The 15,000-nt window shown below is 45.3% G+C and overlaps 1 protein-coding gene across 2 annotated transcripts in view; it reads left to right on the top strand.

The window, feature by feature from the left end:
* otud7a (OTU deubiquitinase 7A) overlaps positions 1-15,000 on the top strand; it is a 103,431-nt gene that overhangs the window by 18,279 nt on the left and 70,152 nt on the right. Inside the window, exon 2 of one of the 2 annotated variants that reach the window (XM_045214362.1) lies at positions 10,281-10,409. The exons of the other annotated variant lie outside the window; for it this stretch is intronic. The gene's annotated coding sequence lies outside the window, so the exon portion shown is untranslated. The remainder of the gene's footprint in view (positions 1-10,280; positions 10,410-15,000) is intronic. 2 annotated transcript variants of the gene reach the window in all.

The following is a 15,000-nucleotide window of genomic DNA, read 5'->3' as shown; positions in this document are numbered from 1 at the left end:
TTGAGAACTATACGTTATAGGACAAGCTTTTTCTGATCCACATGGAAAAATGGGCAGCTGATATTTGTTTTTAAACCTAAACTTAGAAAGTACACTCTGATTAAAGAGAACTACACCCCTGAACCATATGTCCGCCTGAACCTAACAAAAAGCCAAAGGTCAGTTTGTGCACAACTCAGACGCAGCCCTTCTCTCTGACTATAGAGACAGGTAGATTTAACAGAGTGCCTTAAAGCCATACAGAATGAGCCTGATGAATGCCCTACTGTGATAACCATACAGAATGAGCCTGTTGAATGTCCTCCTGTGATAACCATACAGAATGAGCCTGTTGAATGTCCTCCTGTGATAACCATACAGAAATCAAATCAAATCAAATCAAATCAAATCAAATTTTATTGGTCACATGCGCCGAATACAACAGGTGCAGACATTACAGTGAAATGCTTACTTACAGCCCTTAACCAACAGTGCATTTATTTTAAACAAAAAAGTAAGAATAAAACAACAACAAAAAAAGTGTTGAGAAAAAAAGAGCAGAAGTAAAATAAAGTGACAGTAGGGAGGCTATATATACAGTAAAATAAAGTGACAGTAGGGAGGCTATATATACAGGGGGGTACCGTTGCATAGTCAATGTGCGGGGGCACCGGCTAGTTGAGGTAGTTGAGGTAATATGTACATGTGGGTAGAGTTAAAGTGACTATGCATAAATACTTAACAGAGTAGCAGCAGCGTAAAAAGGGGGGGGGGGGGGGGGGGCAGTGCAAATAGTCCGGGTAGCCATGATTAGCTGTTCAGGAGTCTTATGGCTTGGGGGTAGAAGCTGTTGAGAAGTCTTTTGGACCTAGACTTGGCACTCCGGTACCGCTTGCCGTGCGGTAGCAGAGAGAACAGTCTATGACTAGGGTGGCTGGAGTCTTTGACAATTTTGAGGGCCTTCCTCTGACACCGCCTGGTATAGAGGTCCTGGATGGCAGGGAGCTTTGCCCCAGTGATGTACTGGGCTGTACGCACTACCCTCTGTAGTGCCTTGCGGTCAGAGGCCAAGCAGTTGCCATACCAGGCGGTGATGCAACCAGTCAGGATGCTCTCGATGGTGCAGCTGTAGAATTTTTTGAGGATCTGAGGCCTCTTCACGACTGTCTTGGTGTGTTTGGACCATGATAGTTCGTTGGTGATGTGGACACCAAGGAACTTGAAGCTCTCAACCTGTTCCACTACAGCCCCGTCGATGAGAATGGGGGCGTGCTCAGTCCTCTTTTTTTTCCTGTAGTCCACAATCATCTCCTTTGTCTTGGTCACGTTGAGGGAGAGGTTGTTGTCCTGGCACCACACGGCCAGATCTCTGACCTCCTCCCTATAGGCTGTCTCATCGTTGTCGGTGATCAGGCCTACCACTGTTGTGTCGTCGGCAAACTTAATGATGGTGTTGGAGTCGTGCCTGGCCATGCAGTCATGGGTGAACAGAGAGTACAGGAGGGGACTGAGCACGCACCCCTGAGGGGCCCCCGTGTTGAGGATCAGTGTGGCAGATGTGTTGTTACCTACCCTTACCACCTGGGGGCGGCCCGTCAGGAAGTCCAGGATCCAGTTGCAGAGGGAGGTGTTTAGTCCCAGGATCCTTAGCTTAGTGATGAGCTTAGAGGGCACTATGGTGTTGAATGCAGAGCTGTAGTCAATGAATAGCATTCTCACGTAGGTGTTCCTCTTGTCCAGGTGGGAAAGGGCAGTGTGGAGTGCGATAGAGATTGCATCATCTGTGGATCTGTTGGGGCGGTATGCAAATTGGAGTGGGTCTAGGGTTTCTGGGATTATGCTGTTGATGTGAGCCATGACCAGTCTTTCAAAGCACTTCATGGCTACAGACGTCAGTGCTACGGGTCGGTAGTCATTTAGGCAGGTTATCTTAGAGTTCTTGGGCACGGGGACTATGGTGGTCTGCTTGAAACATGTTGGTATTACAGACTCAGTCAGGGACATGTTGAAAATGTCAGTGAAGACACTTGCCAGTTGGTCAGCACATGCTCGGAGTACACGTCCTGGTAATCCGTCTGGCCCTGCGGCCTTGTGAATGTTGACCTGCTTAAAAGTCTTACTCACATCGGCTACGGAGAGCGTGATCACATAGTCGTCCGGAACAGCTGGTGCTCTCATGCATGCTTCAGTGTTGCTTGCCTCGAAGCGAGCATAGAAGTGGTTTAGCTCGTCTGGTAGGCTTGTGTCACTGGGCAGCTCGCGGCTGTGCTTCCATTTGTAGTCTGTAATAGTTTTCAAGCCCTGCCACATCCGAATGAGCCTGATGAATGTCCTCCTGTGATAACCATGTAGAATGAGCCTGATGAATGCCCTACTGTGATAACCATACAGAATGAGCCTGATGAATGCCCTACTGTGATAACCATGTAGAATGAGCCTGATGAATGTCCTACTGTGATAACCATACAGAATGAGCCTGATGAATGTCCTCCTGTGATAACCATACAGAATGAGCCTGATGAATGTCCTCCTGTGATAACCATGTAGAATGAGCCTGATGAATGTCCTCCTGTGATAACCATACAGAATGAGCCTGATGAATGTCCTCCTGTGATAACCATACAGAATGAGCCTGATGAATGTCCTCCTGTGATAACCATACAGAATGAGCCTGATGAATGTCCTCCTGTGATAACCATGTAGAATGAGCCTGATGAATGTCTACTGTGATAACCATACAGAATGAGCCTGATGAATGTCCTACTGTGATAACCATACAGAATGAGCCTGATGAATGTCCTACTGTGATAACCATACAGAATGAGCCTGATGAATGTCCTCCTGTGATAACCATACAGAATGAGCCTGATGAATGTCCTCCTGTGATAACCATGTAGAATGAGCCTGATGAATGTCCTCCTGTGATAACCATACAGAATGAGCCTGATGAATGTCCTCCTGTGATAACCATACAGAATGAGCCTGATGAATGTCCTCCTGTGATAACCATGTAGAATGAGCCTGATGAATGCCCTACTGTGATAACCATGTAGAATGAGCCTGATGAATGCCCTACTGTGATAACCATACAGAATGAGCCTGATGAATGTCCTACTGTGATAACCATACAGAATGAGCCTGATGAATGTCCTCCTGTGATAACCATGTAGAATGAGCCTGATGAATGTCCTCCTGTGATAACCATACAGAATGAGCCTGATGAATGCCCTACTGTGATAACCATGTAGAATGAGCCTGATGAATGTCCTCCTGTGATAACCATACAGAATGAGCCTGATGAATGCCCTCCTGTGATAACCATACAGAATGAGCCTGATGAATGCCCTACTGTGATAACCATACAGAATGAGCCTGATGAATGTCCTACTGTGATAACCATACAGAATGAGCCTGATGAATGTCCTCCTGTGATAACCATACAGAATGAGCCTGATGAATGCCCTACTGTGATAACCATACAGAATGAGCCTGATGAATGTCCTCCTGTGATAACCATGTAGAATGAGCCTGATGAATGTCCTACTGTGATAACCATACAGAATGAGCCTGATGAATGCCCTCCTGTGATAACCATGTAGCAGTTGTAGAAGGACTCCAATATTGACTTGTGTCCAGTTGGCCCTTTCACAGCCGGGTGCCATGAATCCCACCCGCTGTAGTACACTACACAACAGAAAGGGTTGGTCTCAGCTGTTTCTCTAGAGCTGTCCGGGCTCTACTCATCAAGCTGGCCGTTCTAAAGCTGTCCGGGCTCTACTCATCAAGCTGGCCGTTCTAAAGCTGTCCGGGCTCTACTCATCAAGCTGGCCATTCTAAAGCTGTCCGGGCTCTACTCATCAAGCTGGCCGTTCTAAAGCTGTCCGGGCTCTACTCATCAAGCTGGCCGTTCTAAAGCTGTCCGGGCTCTACTCATCAAGCTGGCCGTTCTAAAGCTGTCCGGGCTCTACTCATCAAGCTGGCCGTTCTAAAGCTGTCCGGGCTCTACTCATCAAGCTGGCCGTTCTAAAGCTGTCCGGGCTCTACTCATCAAGCTGGCCGTTCTAAAGCTGTCCGGGCTCTACTCATCAAGCTGGCCGTTCTAAAGCTGTCCGGGCTCTACTCATCAAGCTGGCCGTTCAGGGGGATAATGTTTCCCTCAACCTCAACCTCCTGCTACAGTGACATGGACGCTCTCTCTGTCCTTAGAGTCAGCCTTGTAAACAAGAACATTCCTCAGAGAGAGAGAGAGAGAGAGAGAGGGCTTACAGATGTGTTGTTGTTGTTGTTGTTGCTGTTGTTGTTGTTATTGTTGTTGTTGAAGAAGAAGAAGAAGAAGATCATCTTTTATCAGGCTTTTTCGTGTGGATTGGGTATGTGGACAGGCAGGGAGGAAGCAGAGAGGTGCTGTTATGTCATGTGGTCGTGGGAAACAGGACTGTGATTTTGTGTTAGCGTAGTTGGAGTCACAGAGACTCAGCAGCACTGCTTTATAACACCAGTAGTGTGTCTGAGTACTGACGAGTTTGTCTGAGTACTGACTAGTGTGTCTGAGTACTGACTAGTGTGTCTGAGTACTGACTAGTGTGTCTGAGTACTGACTAGTGTGTCTGAGTACTGACTAGTGTGTCTGAGTACGGACTAGTGTGTCTGAGTACTGACTAGTGTGTCTGAGTACTGACTAGTGTGTCTGAGTACGGACTAGTGTGTCTGAGTACTGACTAGTGTGTCTGAGTACTGACTAGTGTGTCTGAGTACTGACTAGTGTGTCTGAGTACTGACTAGTGTGTCTGAGTACTGACTAGTGTGTCTGAGTACTGACTAGTGTGTCTGAGTACTGACTAGTGTGTCTGAGTACTGACTAGTGTGTCTGAGTACGGACTAGTGTGTCTGAGTACTGACTAGTGTGTCTGAGTACTGACTAGTGTGTCTGAGTACTGACTAGTGTGTCTGAGTACTGACTAGTGTGTCTGAGTACTGACTAGTGTGTTTGAGTACTGACTAGTGTGTCTGAGTACGGACTAGTGTGTCTGAGTACTGACTAGTGTGACTGAGTACTGACTAGTGTGTCTGAGTACTGACTAGTGTGTCTGAGTACTGACTAGTGTGTCTGAGTACTGACTAGTGTGTCTGAGTACTGACTAGTGTGTCTGAGTACTGACTAGTGTGTCTGAGTACTGACGAGTTTGTTTGAGTACTGACTAGTGTGTCTGAGTACTGACTAGTGTGTCTGAGTACTGGCTAGTGTGTCTGAGTACTGACTAGTGTGTCTGAGTACTGACGAGTTTGTTTGAGTACTGACTAGTGTGTCTGAGTACTGACTAGTGTGTCTGAGTACTGACGAGTTTGTTTGAGTACTGACTAGTGTGTCTGAGTACGGACTAGTGTGTCTGAGTACGGACTAGTGTGTCTGAGTACTGACTAGTGTGTCTGAGTACTGACTAGTGTGTCTGAGTACTGACGAGTTTGCCTGGGACTGTCTGGGACCAAAGAAACCTGCTCCAGTAACATCATTCCTGTATATTGCTAGGGCAGCATGTGGGCCTAATCTGATTGGCTGTGTCCCCATGATGTAGCCAGGTTCACTGGGTCACACTAACCAGAAGAAAGTTCACTTATCTAAGTGAGAAGAAGTGGATGAGATGTTTTGGATGTTTAGTAGTCTGCCATTGTTATTGGAGAGTTTTGACTAAACTTTTTATCCAGTCTTTTGTGTGGTTAAAAATAAGCAATATTCATCCTGTCAACGCTGACAACCGACGTGCAAAGATAATAATAATAATATGCCATTTAGCAGACGCTTTTATCCAAAGTGACTTACAGTCATGCATGCATACATTTTTGTGTATGGGTGGTCCCGGGGATCGAACCCACTACCTTGGCGTTACAAGCGCCGTGCTCTACCAGCTGAGCTACAGAGGACCACAATGATTCTTCCCTTTGTCTCCAGAAGCCTAGTTAGGTTGTTCCTAGATAGCATATACCCCAGCATGTCTCCAGAAGCCTAGTTAGGTTGTTCCTAGATAGTATATACCCCAGCATGTCTCCAGAAGCCTAGTTAGCTTGTTCCTAGATAGCAGATACCCCAGCATGTCTCCAGAAGCCTAGTTAGCTTGTTCCTAGATAACAGATACCCCAGCATGTCTCCAGAAGCCTAGTTAGCTTGTTCCTAGATAGCATATACCCCAGCATGTCTCCAGAAGCCTAGTTAGCTTGTTCCTAGATAGCAGATACCCCAGCATGTCTCCAGAAGCCTAGTTAGCTTGTTCCTAGATAGTATATACCCCAGCATGTCTCCAGAAGCCTAGTTAGCTTGTTCCTAGATAGCATATACCCCAGCATGTCTCCAGAAGCCTAGTTAGCTTGTTCCTAGATAGTATATACCCCAGCATGTCTCCAGAAGCCTAGTTAGCTTGTTCCTAGATAGCATATACCCCAGCATGTCTCCAGAAGCCTAGTTAGCTTGTTCCTAGATAGCATATACCCCAGCATGTCTCCAGAAGCCTAGTTAGCTTGTTCCTAGATAGCATATACCCCAGCATGTCTCCAGAAGCCTAGTTAGCTTGTTCCTAGATAGCATATACCCCAGCATGTCTCCAGAAGCCTAGTTAGCTTGTTCCTAGATAGTATATACCCCAGCATGTCTCCAGAAGCCTAGTTAGCTTGTTCCTAGATAGTATATACCCCAGCATGTCTCCAGAAGCCTAGTTAGCTTGTTCCTAGATAGCATATACCCCAGCATGTCTCCAGAAGCCTAGTTAGCTTGTTCCTAGATAGTATATACCCCAGCATGTGGTCCTCTGTAGCTCAGCTGGTAGAGCACGGCACTTGTAACGCCAAGGTAGTGGGTTCGATCCCCGGGACCACCCATACACAAAAAAATGTATGCACGCATGACTGTAAGTCGCTTTGGATAAAAGCGTCTGCTAAATGGCATATTATTATTGTTATTATTATGTCTCCAGAAGCCTAGTTAGGTTGTTCCTAGATAGCAGATACCCCAGCATGTCTCCAGAAGCCTAGTTAGATTGTTCCTAGATAGCAGATACCCCAGCATGTCTCCAGAAGCCTAGTTAGCTTGTTCCTAGATAGTATATACCCCAGCATGTCTCCAGAAGCCTAGTTAGCTTGTTCCTAGATAGCATATACCCCAGCATGTATCCAGAAGCCTAGTTAGATTGTTCCTAGATAGCATATACCCCAGCATGTCTCCAGAAGCCTAGTTAGCTTGTTCCTAGATAGTATATACCCCAGCATGTCTACAGAAGCCTAGTTAGCTTGTTCCTAGATAGCAGATACCCCAGCATGTCTCCAGAAGCCTAGTTAGGTTGTTCCTAGATAGCAGATACCCCAGCATGTCTCCAGAAGCCTAGTTAGCTTGTTCCTAGATAGTATATACCCCAGCATGTCTCCAGAAGCCTAGTTAGGTTGTTCCTAGATAGCAGATACCCCAGCATGTCTCCAGAAGCCTAGTTAGATTGTTCCTAGATAGCAGATACCCCAGCATGTCTCCAGAAGCCTAGTTAGGTTGTTCCTAGATAGCAGATACCCCAGCATGTATCCAGAAGCCTAGTTAGGTTGTTCCTAGATAGCAGATACCCCAGCATGTCTCCAGAAGCCTAGTTAGGTTGTTCCTAGATAGCAGATACCCCAGCATGTCTCCAGAAGCCTAGTTAGGTTGTTCCTAGATAGCAGATACCCCAGCATGTCTCCAGAAGCCTAGTTAGCTTGTTCCTAGATAGCAGATACCCCAGCATGTCTCCAGAAGCCTAGTTAGCTTGTTCCTAGATAGCAGATACCCCAGCATGTCTCCAGAAGCCTAGTTAGCTTGTTCCTAGATAGCAGATACCCCAGCATGTCTCCAGAAGCCTAGTTAGCCTGTTCCTAGATAGCAGATACCCCAGCATGTCTCCAGAAGCCTAGTTAGCTTGTTCCTAGATAGCAGATACCCCAGCATGTCTCCAGAAGCCTAGTTAGCTTGTTCCTAGATAGTATATACCCCAGCATGTCTCCAGAAGCCTAGTTAGGTTGTTCCTAGATAGCAGATACCCCAGCATGTCTCCAGAAGCCTAGTTAGCTTGTTCCTAGATAGCAGATACCCCAGCATGTCTCCAGAAGCCTAGTTAGCTTGTTCCTAGATAGCAGATACCCCAGCATGTCTCCAGAAGCCTAGTTAGCTTGTTCCTAGATAGTATATACCCCAGCATGTCTCCAGAAGCCTAGTTAGGTTGTTCCTAGATAGCAGATACCCCAGCATGTCTCCAGAAGCCTAGTTAGCTTGTTCCTAGATAGCAGATACCCCAGCATGTCTCCAGAAGCCTAGTTAGCTTGTTCCTAGATAGCAGATACCCCAGCATGTCTCCAGAAGCCTAGTTAGCTTGTTCCTAGATAGCAGATACCCCAGCATGTCTCCAGAAGCCTAGTTAGGTTGTTCCTAGATAGTATATACCCCAGCATGTCTCCAGAAGCCTAGTTAGGTTGTTCCTAGATAGCAGATACCCCAGCATGTCTCCAGAAGCCTAGTTAGCTTGTTCCTAGATAGCAGATACCCCAGCATGTCTCCAGAAGCCTAGTTAGGTTGTTCCTAGATAGCAGATACCCCAGCATGTCTCCAGAAGCCTAGTTAGCTTGTTCCTAGATAGCAGATACCCCAGCATGTCTCCAGAAGCCTAGTTAGCTTGTTCCTAGATAGCAGATACCCCAGCATGTCTCCGGAAGCCTAGTTAGCTTGTTCCTAAATAGCAGATACCCCAGCATGTCTCCAGAAGCCTAGTTAGGTTGTTCCTAGATAGCAGATACCCCAGCATGTCTCCAGAAGCCTAGTTAGGTTGTTCCTAGATAGCAGATACCCCAGCATGTCTCCAGAAGCCTAGTTAGCTTGTTCCTAGATAGCAGATACCCCAGCATGTCTCCAGAAGCCTAGTTAGGTTGTTCCTAGATAGCAGATACCCCAGCATGTCTCCAGAAGCCTAGTTAGCTTGTTCCTAGATAGCAGATACCCCAGCATGTCTCCAGTCCAGTTAGACTTCAGGTCAGTCTTATATTAGATATTTAGAATACTTTTGAAACCAAAACAACTCAGTATCATGAGGGAATCAACCCCACATCCCAGGTGTTGCCAGCACCGTGATGAGGGAATCAACCCCACATCCCAGGTGTTGCCAGTACCGTGATGAGGGAATCAACCCCACATCCCAGGTGTTGCCAGCACAGGTGATGAGGGAATCAACCCCACATCCCAGGTGCTGCCAGCACTGTGATGAATGACTCAAACCCACATCCCAGGTGTTGCCAGTACCGTGATGAAGGACTCAAACCCACATCCCAGGTGTTGCCAGCACCGTGATGAGGGAATCAACCACACATCCCAGGTGTTGCCAGCACCGTGATGAGGGAATCAACCCCACATCCCAGGTGTTGCCAGCACCGTGATGAGGGAATCAACCCCACATCCCAGGTGTTGCCAGCACCGTGATGAGGGAATCAACCCCACATCCCAGGTGTTGCCAGCAGCGTGATGAGGGACTCAAACCCACATCCCAGGTGTTGCCAGCACTGTGATGAGGGAATCAAGCCCACATCCCAGGTGCTGCCAGCACCGTGATGAGGGAATCAAGCCCACATCCCAGGTGTTGCCAGCACCGTGATGAGGGAATCAACCCCACATTCCAGGGGTTGCCAGCACAGGTGATGAGGGAATCAACCCCACATCCCAGGTGTTGCCAGCACCGTGATGAGGGAATGATGCTTAATGGTTTGCTTAATTTAAGGAATTTTAAATGATTTATACTTTTACTTTTGATACTTAAATGTGTGTGTGTGTGTGTGTGTGTGTGTGTGTGTGTGTGTGTGTGTGTGTGTGTGTGTGTGTGTGTGTGTGTGTGTGTGTGTGTGTGTGTGTGTGTGTGTGTGTGTGTGTGTGTGTGTGTGTGTGTGTGTGTGTGTGTGTGTGTGTGTGTGTGTGTGTGTGTGTGTGTGTGTGTGTGTGTGTGTGTGTGTGGACAGCTAGTTGATATATGGCTCAGTTGGCTCAGTTGGTAGAGCATGGTGCTTACAACACCAGGGTTGTGGGTTCGATTCCCATGGGGGACCAGTACAAAAATCTCTGGATAAGAGTGTCTGCTAAATGATTGAAGGACATTCATGAAATTACATATCCAGTGCTATGTCAATGTTTTAAGCTCTTATGTTTTTCTCCTCTCTCTCTCTCTCTCTCTCTCTCTCTCTCTCTCTCTCTCTCTCTCTCTCTCTCTCTCTCTCTCTCTCTCTCTCTCTCTCTCTCTCTCTCTCTCTCTCTCTCTCAGTAACCAGTGTTCCCTCCATGATGTCTACCGGTGAAACCATGGACTAAAGAGTAGAGCCATTGTGTGTGATGTCAGAAACAAGCATGCCACAGAAAGGGCATCTAACAACCCCACTGTGATCAGATAGAAGTAAGTCTGCCCTCTACTACTACTGCTGCTGCTGCTGCTTCTTCTACTGCTGCTTCTACAGCTAATACTGCTGCTTCTGCTTCTTCTTCTACTGCTGCTTCTACAGCTAATACTGCTGCTTCTGCTTCTTCTTCTACTGCTGCTTCTACAGCTAATACTGCTGCTTCTGCTTCTTCTTCTACTGCTGCTTCTGCTTCTTCTTCTACTGCTGCTTCTACAGCTAATACTGCTGCTTCTGCTTCTTCTTCTACTGCTGCTTCTACAGCTAATACTGCTGCTTCTGCTTCTTCTTCTACTGCTGCTTCTACAGCTAATACTGCTGCTGCTGCTTCTTCTACTGCTGCTTCTACAGCTAATACTGCTGCTTCTGCTTCTTCTTCTACTGCTGCTTCTGCTTCTTCTTCTACTGCTGCTTCTACAGCTAATACTGCTGCTTCTGCTTCTTCTTCTACTGCTGCTTCTGCTTCTTCTTCTACTGCTGCTTCTACAGCTAATACTGCTGCTTCTGCTTCTTCTTCTACTGCTGCTTCTACAGCTAATACTGCTGCTTCTGCTTCTTCTTCTACTGCTGCTTCTACAGCTAATACTGCTGCTTCTGCTTCTTCTTCTACTGCTGCTTCTGCTTCTTCTTCTACTGCTGCTTCTACAGCTAATACTGCTGCTTCTGCTTCTTCTTCTACTGCTGCTTCTACAGCTAATACTGCTGCTTCTGCTTCTTCTTCTACTGCTGCTTCTACAGCTAATACTGCTGCTGCTGCTTCTTCTACTGCTGCTTCTACAGCTAATACTGCTGCTTCTGCTTCTTCTTCTACTGCTGCTGCTTCTTCTACTGCTGCTTCTGCTTCTTCTTCTTCTACTGATGCTTCTACAGCTAATACTGCTGCTTCTGCTTCTTCTTCTACTGCTGCTGCTTCTTCTACTGCTGCTTCTGCTTCTTCTTCTACTGCTGCTGCTTCTACAGCTAATACTGCTGCTTCTGCTTCTTCTTCTACTGCTGCTTCTACAGCTAATACTGCTGCTTCTGCTTCTTCTTCTACTGCTGCTTCTGCTTATTCTACTGCTTCTGCTTCTTCTACTGCTTCTGCTTCTTCTGCTTCTTCTGCTTTTTCTTCTTCTACTGCTGCTGCTTCTGCTTCTTCTTCTACTGCTGCTGCTGCTTCTGCTTCTTCTTCTACTGCTGCTGCTGCTTCTTCTACTGCTGCTTCTAATCAAATCAAATCAAATTGTATTTGTCACATACACGTGTTATAGCAGATGTTATAGTGGGTGTAGCGAAATGCTTGTGCTTCTAGCTCTGACAGTGCAGTAATATCTAACGATTAATATCTAACAATTTCCCAACATAAACCCAAAACACACAAATCTAGTAAGGAATGGGATTTAAGAATATATACATATATGGACAAGCAATGACAGAGCGGCATGGACTAAGATACAGTAGAATATTATAGAATAGAATGCAGTGTATACATATGAGATGAGTAGTGCAAGATATGTAAACATTATTAAAGTGACTAGTGTTCCATTTCTTAAAGTGGCCAGTGATTTCAATAGGCAGCAGCAGCCTCTAATGTGCTAGTGTTGGCGCAAAGTTTCCTAAGAGCTAGTTGCGAGGCCGCCATCTTCGTCAGCGCCAGAGTCAATAGTCTACAGCTAATACTGCTGCTGCAGCTTCTGCTGCTGCTTCTACTACTACTACTACTACTACTGCTACTATTTCTACTGCTTCTGCTTCTTCTTCTTCTATTGCTGCTTCTTCTACTGCTGCTGCAGCTTCTGCTGCTGCTTCTTCTTATTCTTCTTCTGCTTCTTCTTCTTCTGCTTCTTCTTCTTCTTCTTCTTCTGCTTCTTCTTCTTCTTCTGCTTCTTCTTCTTCTTCTTCTTCTTCTTCTTCTTCTTCTTCTTCTTCTTCTTCTTCTTCTTCTTCTAGATGAACTACTGATAACACTCTGTACTGCAGAAAGTATTTTTTATCCAATGATGAGGCTGTCCCTGAAATATTTTTTTTTCTTTGGATTGCATCTTCCATTTTCATTGTTCAGTCAAACATGTCGATCTTGAATTCCGGTGGAATTTTGGAAAAAAGTCTCTACATTTTTCTCTATTTTGTTTTTATTTAAATGTATTTGGGTACATCTTCACATGATATATCAATCAATATGGTACCTTGATAACTTTTTTTTCTTCTTTTTTTTCCCCATGATAACATTTTGCCTCCAGTAGGACTAGTAACAGCAGTCAGAGGGGTTGGGTTAAATGCGGAAAGACACATTTCAGTTGAATGCATTCAGTTGTACAACTGACTAGGTATCCTCCTTTAGCTTTCCTTTTCCCAATGAGACGTTTTAGGTAAATGTGATTTTTCTGAAATGGAGGTCACAAATGCTCAATAATTTACTAAAGTGATATGATTAATAATTTTGCTCACAGTTTTGTTTCCCTTAATTTAAATTGACTAACACCAAGTGACACTTTGGATTTAGACCCACCACATGATCAATGGAATCATCACATTTATGACAAACTAAAGGGTGTGATAAGCTAATAATGTTCTTTATTATAAACTGGGTGGTTCGAGCCCTGAATGCTGATTGGCTGACAGTCGTGGTATATCAGAGCAGTGAAGAGACTATAAATGACTGTTATCAAGCTGGACAGAGGGAAGAGACTATAAATGACTGTTATCAAGCTGGACAGAGTGAAGAGACTATAAATGACTGTTATCAAGCTGGACACAGTGAAGAGACTATAAATGACTGTTATCAAGCTGGACACAGTGAAGAGACTATAAATGACTGTTATCAAGCTGGACAGAGTGAAGAGACTATAAATGACTGTTATCAAGCTGGACAGAGTGAAGAGACTATAAATGAGTGTTATCAAGCTGGACACAGTGAAGAGACTATAAATGACTGTTATCAAGCTGGACAGAGTGTAGAGACTATAAATGAGTGTTATCAAGCTGGACACAGTGAAGAGACTATAAATGACTGTTATCAAGCTGGACACAGTGAAGAGACTATAAATGACTGTTATCAAGCTGGACAGAGTGTAGAGACTATAAATGACTGTTATCAAGCTGGACAGAGGGAAGAGACTATAAATGACTGTTATCAAGCTGGACACAGTGAAGAGACTATAAATGACTGTTATCAAGCTGGACACAGTGAAGAGACTATAAATGACTGTTATCAAGCTGGACACAGTGAAGAGACTATAAATGACTGTTATCAAGCTGGACAGAGTGAAGAGACTATAAATGACTGTTATCAAGCTGGACAGAGTGAAGAGACTATAAATGAGTGTTATCAAGCTGGACACAGTGAAGAGACTATAAATGACTGTTATCAAGCTGGACAGAGTGTAGAGACTATAAATGACTGTTATCAAGCTGGACACAGTGAAGAGACTATAAATGACTGTTATCAAGCTGGACACAGTGAAGAGACTATAAATGTAGGTATATGATCATTTCTACACAGTTTCTATTAGTTTCGTTTTCGATTGAGATAACTTTTTCATGGATTTTTTTCCACATTTTGTTACGTTACAGCTATATTCTAAAATGGATTAAAACAATTATATATCCTCATCAATCTACACACAATACCCCATAATGACAAAGCAAAAACAGGTTTTTAGAACATTTTGCAAATTGATAAAATATAAAAAATGTAAATATCACATTTACAAGTATTCAGACCCTTTACTCAGTACTTTGTTGAAGCACCTTTGGCAGTGCTTACAGCCTTGAGTCTTCTTGGATATGACGCTACATGCTTGACACTTATATTTGGGGAGTTTCTCCCATTCTTCTCTGCAGTTCCTCTCAAGCTCTGTCAGGTTGGATGGGGAGCGTCGCTGCACAGCTATTTTCAGGTCTCTCCAGAGATGTTCGATCAGGTTCTGGTCCAGGCTCTGGCTGGGCCACTCAAGGACATTCAGAGACTTGTCCCGAAGCGACTCCTGTGTTGTCTTGGCTGTGTGCTTAGGGTCGTAGTCCTGTTGGAAGGTGAACCTTCACCCCAGTCTGAGGTCCTGAGTGCTCTGGAGCTAGAAAATTGGCTTGTTCCACTGGTTTCCTCCAGACGTGACGATTGGCATTCAGGACAAAGAGTTCCATGTTGGTTTCATCAGACCAGAGAATCTTGTTTCTCATGGTCTGAAAGTCCTTTAGGTGCCTTTTGGCAAACTCCAAGCGGGCTGTCATGTGCCTTTTACTGAGGAGTGGCTTCCGTCTGGCCACTCTACCATAAAGGCCTGATTGGTGGAATGCTGCAGAGATGGTTGTCCTTCTGGAATGTTCTCCCATCTCCACAGAGGAACTCTGGACTGACCATCGGGTTCTTGGTCAAGGCTCTTCTCCCCCGATTGCTCAGTTTGGCCGGGCGGCCAGCTCTAGGAAGAGTCTTGGTGGTTCCAAACTTCTTCCATTTAAGAATGATGGAGGCCACTGTGTTCTTGGGGACCTTCAATGCTACAGACATTGTTTGGTACCCTTCCCCAGATCTGTGCCTCGACACAATCCTGTCTCGGAGCTCTACGGACAATTCCTTCAACCTCATGGCTTGGTTTTTGCTCTGACATGCAC

This window comes from Coregonus clupeaformis, unplaced genomic scaffold (assembly GCF_020615455.1).
Source record: "Coregonus clupeaformis isolate EN_2021a unplaced genomic scaffold, ASM2061545v1 scaf0244, whole genome shotgun sequence".
Taxonomy (NCBI): domain Eukaryota; kingdom Metazoa; phylum Chordata; class Actinopteri; order Salmoniformes; family Salmonidae; genus Coregonus; species Coregonus clupeaformis.
This window is presented reverse-complemented; position numbering and strand designations above follow the sequence as displayed.